The sequence below is a fragment of the Propithecus coquereli genome, unplaced genomic scaffold, assembly GCF_000956105.1.
Source record: "Propithecus coquereli isolate 6110/MARCELLA unplaced genomic scaffold, Pcoq_1.0 Scaffold49, whole genome shotgun sequence".
Lineage (NCBI taxonomy): Eukaryota > Metazoa > Chordata > Mammalia > Primates > Indriidae > Propithecus > Propithecus coquereli.
Genome location: NW_012150729.1, coordinates 2,378,652 through 2,386,636, shown reverse-complemented (window position 1 = coordinate 2,386,636; position 7,985 = coordinate 2,378,652). Strand labels below are relative to the sequence as shown.

The window sequence follows — 7,985 nt, the reverse complement described above, 5'->3', positions numbered from 1 at the left end:
AAAGAACCTCCTGCTGACTATGCCATCAGCACACCACCCTCTATCTTGTAATGTAAGGTGACACCAATTACTGCAATTTTCATGAAGCAGTAAAGAAAAATATTAATTTTGCATCTTTATTATTGAAATATGTCATTACTAAACTTACACCAAACGGCCGTCATTGGTGTGCATATGTTTGTCACCTAAATTTTACCTAATCAAAATGAATGACAGAGAAACTAAAACTGAAAGTGAGCACAAGTTAAGGGACCACATCTAAAGCCCAGCCCTGTCACATCAATTATACCACCACAGTACTTGAAATGACAACAAAATTACAGCCAGCAAGGCACTTGCCCACATATTCTCTTCTAGTCAGATACCTTTCACTTCTTGTGACTATGAAAGACTTTATACCTTGTCTGATGGCCTTAAATGTCCAAGCCACTGTCAAGTATAGGAGGCACAATATAAGAGAAACAAGGTCACCCATGCTTTTATCCAGGAATATGGTATAGAATGATATGGTCCTAAATTCATAGTAAAGAAATAATAATAGGTATCTTCTTTTTGTGTGTATAGAAAGATGCCAAGTTCTTCCATGATACAATATCATCTGTTAGCTCTTACATATTAAAAGATTAACAAGAATCACATATTTGTTAAAGCTTTTAAACATTATAAAGTTTTATGTAAAGCCACGTGACTTTAAGACAGATTGCCTCTTTAAGGAAATTTAACCTAATACATTTGTCACATAAAACAATCTCAAAGCAAGATAATATAGTCGGTAATATAGTAGATTTGCTTTTTTTTTTTTTTTTAAGAGACAAGGTCTTGCTCTGTTGTCTAGGTTGCTAATCCTCTCCTCTCAGCCTCCCAAGCAGCTGGGACTATAGGTGCACGCACCACCATACCTGGCTAATTTTTTTGTTTTTTGTACAGACAGAGTCTCCCTATGTTGCCTAGGCTGTTTTCGAACTCCTAGCCTTAAGCAATCCTTCCACCTCAGCCTCCCAAAGTGCAAGGATTACAGGCGTGAGCCACTATGCCTGGCCTAAATTTGCCTTTAAAAGTGCAGAACAACTGGGATGTATCAACATTTTGAAAGCAACTGCCAACTAGATTTGTTCTCATTTACACAACTATCTTTTGAGAATACTAAGAAATTAAAAATAACGTTTATTCTCAGGTTAAGACAACTGAAATCTAATCAAGTCTGAAAAATCTGTGGTAAGTATTATTACATGGTATATGCTAAAGAACAAGATTTAAAGAAATAAAGAAAGAAAAATCACCCTTTCTAAAAGGCTGCCATGATGGGTCCAAAGACAGTAAGAAAGAATACAAATTTAGACCAAAACATTATGACAAGTGAATCAATCTAAGGCTCTGCCTACTCCAGTCAGCCTAAAATATCAACTTTCAACTTTGCTTTTATTTCTAACAGTTCAAATTTTCCCTAAGATTCATTCCTCTTGCCTCAAAATAAATTATCCCCAGAACACGAATGATTTAATTGTCTGTGAAAACTTTTTTCTTTTTATACAGATCCAGACTTGACTTTCACATTTATATATAAATAAATATGCCTAGGTTGCTTATACTTAAATTTCTAATATTTTTTTCCATAAAGCAATAATAAAAACAGGTACTAATATCAGACATACTTTATATATTATAATAAATAACTTAAAACAATTGCTTAAAAAATACAGAAGTTATAAAAAAATACAGAAGTAAAATTTTCTCACATTTTGTACTAAAAAGCACATAAAATAAGATCGAGTTAAAATGTGGGCAAAGGAGGGGGGAAGCGGCCATTTGGACAGATAGGTATACAACTTAAATACAGAATAAGAACTGCTACCCTAACTATTAATTCATTTTGGTACAACTGTTTTATGATTCCATTTTAAGATTTCAGTAAAATCAACTGTAGAAAAAAATAGCCATAAAACTATGAAAATTTCATTATATATCACAAAAAAATTCCTGTACTTTTTTTATACTGAATGCTTCCAAACTGAAACAGCAGACAGCTACATGTACCTGTAGAAGTGTCTATATTATTTCTCTGGAGTATTATAAGCAGATGTGAAACTTCATAAAAGAAATTAAAATATCAGTTAAGTAGATACCATCATCTGTTAAAAACAAATCTGAAATAATTTTTTCAATTCTGTTAAGAAATTAAGAGAAAAATTCAAGGACTTAATAAAATGACATGTTTAGACTGACAATTGCTGAGTAGCTATATGATAGCCAACAGAAAATGATTACTTAACACTAAGATTAAAGGAATTTGCTGCCATCACTATAGCAACTGTCTTAAGGAAACTAACATGTTCAGCAACCTGCAGACCAAAATTAGATTTAGTATGCAATAAAATATAAATACAGCAATATAGTCCATATTTTAATTTCTACACAATTTTACAATTTCTACACAATTGCTTTTTGTGCTGTGAAAAGAAGTGAGTTTCTCCTTTAGAGCAACCTATCAAAATAGACTCATTAATGTCCAGTGTACTAATGAGCAGTGGGTGAAGAAGGTGTTAATTATGCCACAGTAAGATTCAAGAAAAAGCCCTAGTGAGCACTTGGAGGTGTGTATATGCTGAAGGCCTTTCTCCATGTTTGTGTATTTACAGCAGGATGAAATAGAATGACAGCAAAACAGTCACTCCATGGTTAAGAACAGAAATTTTAGACACAACGTACTGAACAAAGACCGCCCCCCTCCAAGCATTAATTAAGATATGGGGGGCAGTGCAAGGAACAGGGGAAATAATTCTTTGGAGCTATGAATTTTCTAAACAGTTCATTTTGAAGTATATATACATTAAATTAGTTCAGTTTATGTCTTATAAACTCAAACAGTATTAAATAAACAATTTTGTATAAAAATTACTACCCTAATATGTAATAACAAAAATCTCCAAGCTAAAGCATGAAGAATATTTTCAGGAATACGACGCTAGACTTTCCACGCCGAAGTTCTGCATACCACATTGAATCTCTATTCACCAGCCTGACCATTTAATTTTTTCTGGTACAAGTGCCTTGAGACTTTTCTGAGGTCACTGCAACAGTAGACAGCTTATAACAAAACCATTAGCAGTTTGGCTAGCTTAGGGAAACCTCTTACTTTCCTTTTTTGTTTATTATCACTGCATGAATCTGCAGCATATGATAGTTTATAATTTCTCAGGCTTGTTAAATTCATGTTAAAGGTCTGTTTTCTTGTTGAATAAATTTTGTTCATATAATGCTGCCTATTTCATACACTCAGTCTTTAATAGCACCTTTGGTCTATGCGCAACTCACAGATCAAAACAGAGGACTAAAATAGGGGTTGATGATGCTATTTACATGTGTGATTCCTGCTGTCTTCTTGTTAGTAGCTTTAATATAATAGAAGACCTTGTCTGTTTTGTAATTAACACATCTTTACTGGAGAGATATTTGGAAGTGATTGCTGTGAATATACTGGTTAGTAAAATAAACACAATCACACACCACTTTCTGTTATCAGACAAATTTGTGAATTGTACACATTATACTCCAGATCAACAAACTGTGATATAACAGCCAAGTAGAAGACACATATTTATATAACCCTTTATTTTTCTGAAAATATGTATTCACTCTGACCTTGCAAATATAATTAGCTTGTGGGATGTGCAGATTTCAGTACCATGGTTGCTTTACTAATTGCAACTCTTGGAAATAGATACTAAATATTTGGAAGCTGCCAATACAAAATAAAAACTGCATGTTTTTTGTGCATCTGTCTTAGATTATAAAAGCAAAATAGTTTTTAAGACAATACTGAGTTCCATATTTATTCCAAGCACGCCTAAGGGTCAAGGAGCTATCATTTCATTTTAATGACTAATTTGGTTTAGGATGTAAAACACTAATTTTCAAATTCAATTTAATCCATAATTTCTTGGCTTCTTTCATGAGTATGGTACAGTTCATCCAATATGCTATCTATTTTTAAATTCATGTTTTCATATAAACTGCTAGGTCACTGCAAGACTAGACTAAATTTCTAAAGCACCAATCTATAGTTCCCCACTTTTACATTCAAAGGAAGCTGTTTTTTAAGCAAAGCTCTTCAAATTAGTTTAATGCAAAGATGTTCTAACGAAAAATGCAGAAACACTTCTGAGAGTAATTGCTATAATTCATACTCTCTTTCTCTCTCTTTTGTAATAGTAGCTGCCTTGGGCGTTTCCAATTGTACTTATATTGAAGTCGATGACTATGGGAAGTATTAAAGACAGAATAGGACCAATGTTTTAAGAACTTACGATGCATTCATTTTTCTTGAGCTTAAAAAAACTAAGCAATCTGAATCTTCTATAACCTTAGAGGTCAGTTCAATATAATATATATAAAAATGAATCAGAATAATAAAAGTAAAGCTTCAAAAATTTTAAGACCTCAAAATCAATGTCAAATACTAAAGAAAGAGAAAAAGTGAAAACTCAGTTACCAGTTAGGTTACATATTTTAACACATATAAACCCACCACCACATAAAGTAAATCTCTAAATGACTATAAAAATGAAAGGTGTGGAAAGAAAAGCAACACCCTATATCAAATATCCTTTATCACTTCGAAATGACCTGTTATCAACTGCTTAGGTTGTTTCTAAATTCTTTAAAAATTAAGGGTGCATGTGACCTGGGAAGTACTGCTGGGGTTTGTGACCATTTCGTTACTTCTGCTGTCATGCACTGCCAGACATCTATAAGAGAAAAACATCTTATGTCTCTTGTAAGCCCACAGCATAAAAAATTCAGAGAAATCTTACTTTTTATGCCATTTCCAATGAAAAGCACTAAGAACTAAAACTGACTCATGCCAAATGCATATCACTGAATTGCTGTGATTTCTTAGTCTCAAGTTTGCAACACGGAAATTATTTATAAAATGTCAATTTTAGCTCTGGAAAAGAAATTCCTATGTGTATGTACATTTTCTTCCTTCATCCTCGGAGAATTGCTTACTGTAGCTAGAGATCTGTAGTACAACTTCAATATATTGGGAGAAAAGGGGGATGGGGTGTAACTAGCATAATGTACTTTTTTTGACAAGTGAAGACATGCATCAAAATTCAAAGAGAAAAGCCACAAGTTTTGAACATATATGCCTTAATGAAAACAAATCGATCTTAGAAACTAGTATAGCAAAAGGTAATTAGACATTTTTAGATTTACGAAACATTTTGAAAAGAATTTACTTCAGTCATAATAAAAATAAAAGTTTTGCAGAATTTTTTTCAGCATATGCATGTAGTCAGTAGAGTATACGGGTTTAAATGCTTGAGGCACTGTGAAGTCAGAATCCTGCCTAAAGTTAGAATTCTGGGTCTATCACTTGCTAGCTATGGGACCTAAAAGCAAGTTAATTAACCTCTCAATCTCTCTGTTTGCTCATGAATAATACTTCACAGAGTTGGTAATAAGAGTAAATAAAAAATACTCATGTACCTGCCATTATTGTCATTAACTGTGGTGGTGATGGAGTTGCGCAGCTCTAACCTTTCAACAGAACCTGCTGTGGATAGCATGGCTGACTCACAACCTCCAGCTTTTACACCTTTGGATCAACTGGGCATTCACACTGGGTTATACTTCCCCTGGCTGCTTCCAGCCAACAACTGAGCACAGCAGTGGTACTAGAACCCAGCAATTCCTGCCAAATAAGAGATTCCTCTGAAGGACAACTCTGGCTCAAGGACTCCCCATCAGCCTGGCTGAAACATTCTCAGAACTATGTAGTAGTCTGTTGTTCTTCCTACCCAACCTACCTTGCCTTTCTCTTTTCATAGGGTTAGATCTGCACTGCTGTCTGAAGGCTCTCCCCTTTATCCATCGTGGGTGTCTCCCCCAATAAATCTCTTTCACATCTAATCTCACTTTGGCATCTGCTCCTTGGAGGACCCAAACTGGTACAGTTAACAAAGCAGAGTACTAATTCTGTATATAGTGTTAAAGTTAGAAAAAAGTTACCCTAAAAATCAAATTACAATTATAAATTTGGCATCCACAGATAATACCTGGCATATGAAAAATCAATAGGAAATTAGGGAGAGACATTTTAAGACATGTATTTCCTTAGGAAAATTCCTAAATAAAGAAAAAGGTATATAGCTATACTGAATGTTATCTCTTTTTAAAAAATGACTTGCCCAAAATCTTGATACTCCTGCATGATAGGTATTTCTACACTTATATATGATGCACTTAAATTTGAACTCTTCAGGGGACTAACTAATAAGATATAAGAGACCATCACCTATGGGTCACTGGTCTGATACCAACTCAAGAGTGCCACTTCTATCTGGTGGCCTACTCAGTCAGCCTACATAAAATGAACAAGTGACTTTAGATCCCTTTCTAGTAGACAAACTAAAGCAATACAATTGGTACGCCTGTTGACAATTCCATATAAAGAATAAAAGGCCCCACAGAATAAAGACTAGGGCTTAGCCATGTTGGTATGACAGTAGGGCAGGTGAATGAGAGGAATAAGAGATACATTGTTTGTCCTATACCATCACCTTTAAAGAAAAACGAAAATTACATCCTTCAAACTATTATCTCTCAATAGACAAAGCCATTTTAGCAGGAAAAATATGTAAAGTTCAATTATTTTGTTGTGTATCATTTTCACGTATTTTTATTTTGCTTATTAATTAAATACTATACAGAAATTATCTTGCCTAATCCTCTCAACAATCAAGAGATAGGTATTAATATTATCAATTTATGGATGAGGAAACTGAGGTTTAGAGGTCTTACTAAATTAAATGAGATGACCCAACCAGTAAGTGATACCACTATGATTTGTACCTATACAGAATGCCAAAGCCAGTACTCTTCATGACCAAGCTATTTGGCATAACAGCTATCCTAATACAAAGGCAAGAAAAGACTACTATTAGATTTAGTTACTCAACAGCAACATTTGTGTTTTATTCATCACAGAATATCCATGCCATAAGAGAGTAACCGACACACAAAATATGGTATAAAATAAATACCTATTGAAATGAAAAACTCCAAGAAAGCATTTTTGGTTACTATTTTATATAAAGTGTTACCACTTATGTTTATTTTTCCTTTAAAAAGAGAAAAATATCCATTATCTATTAAAAAATCTAACCACTAGCTTTAACAATATATATTCTTCCCATTTCCTTTTCTCTGCTCAATTGCGAATTCATGAAACACTCTTCCATGGCATGCTAAACTGAACTGACGCATCATAAAGTACTGACTTGTGTTTAATTTGGAATAAAAACTGCATACAGTAAAGGTATTTGGAATGTGAAAAATGGCAGTAAGCATCTATTAATCAGCTTACTAGTAGCCTAAGAATAATCACTGGGGAATCAACTATGACTGAAGAAAATTTACCGCCATACTCAACTCTACCCTCCTTAGGAAATTACAATGACAACAACACTTAAACCTGCCAAAACTAAGTCCCAGGTCCAGAAATATTCTCACAATAAACAATGGCTAATGTCAAATTATCTAGAATGTAATCTTTAAAAATGAAAATATATAGGCTCTAAAAAGGCCTCTTAATCAAAGTCACAGATTCTATTTGCTGGTACAAAACTGGCAGTAAGTATAGGGAGTAGCTCTTATTCTTTATATCTCCAATGTATGCCTGGCACACAGTAGTGATCAACAAGTGTCTGTTGAATGACCAGGAATAATTAGATTATTAGGGAAAGAAAAGCATTCAAGAAGCCAAAGAGGCAATAAATATTATAATATTCTTATAGATAATGGGACATTGTCTTAAGGGTTTTACTACTATATTCTTACTGAAACAGTTGGATTCAAACTAATTTGAAGTACATTTGCATCATTTGAAAAGCACAGCAAGTACTAAAGCATAATAAATTAGCTCAGAGATTATATTATTAATATAGAAGGTCTAGACTAAAAGAACTCCATTAAGAACTGTT

At 33.6% G+C, this 7,985-nt stretch overlaps 1 protein-coding gene across 1 annotated transcript in view; it reads right to left on the bottom strand.

Annotated features, from left to right (window-relative positions):
* The window catches only part of PSMD14 (proteasome (prosome, macropain) 26S subunit, non-ATPase, 14), a 112,848-nt gene that overhangs the window by 37,342 nt on the left and 67,521 nt on the right, over positions 1-7,985 (bottom strand). The window lies entirely within an intron of this gene.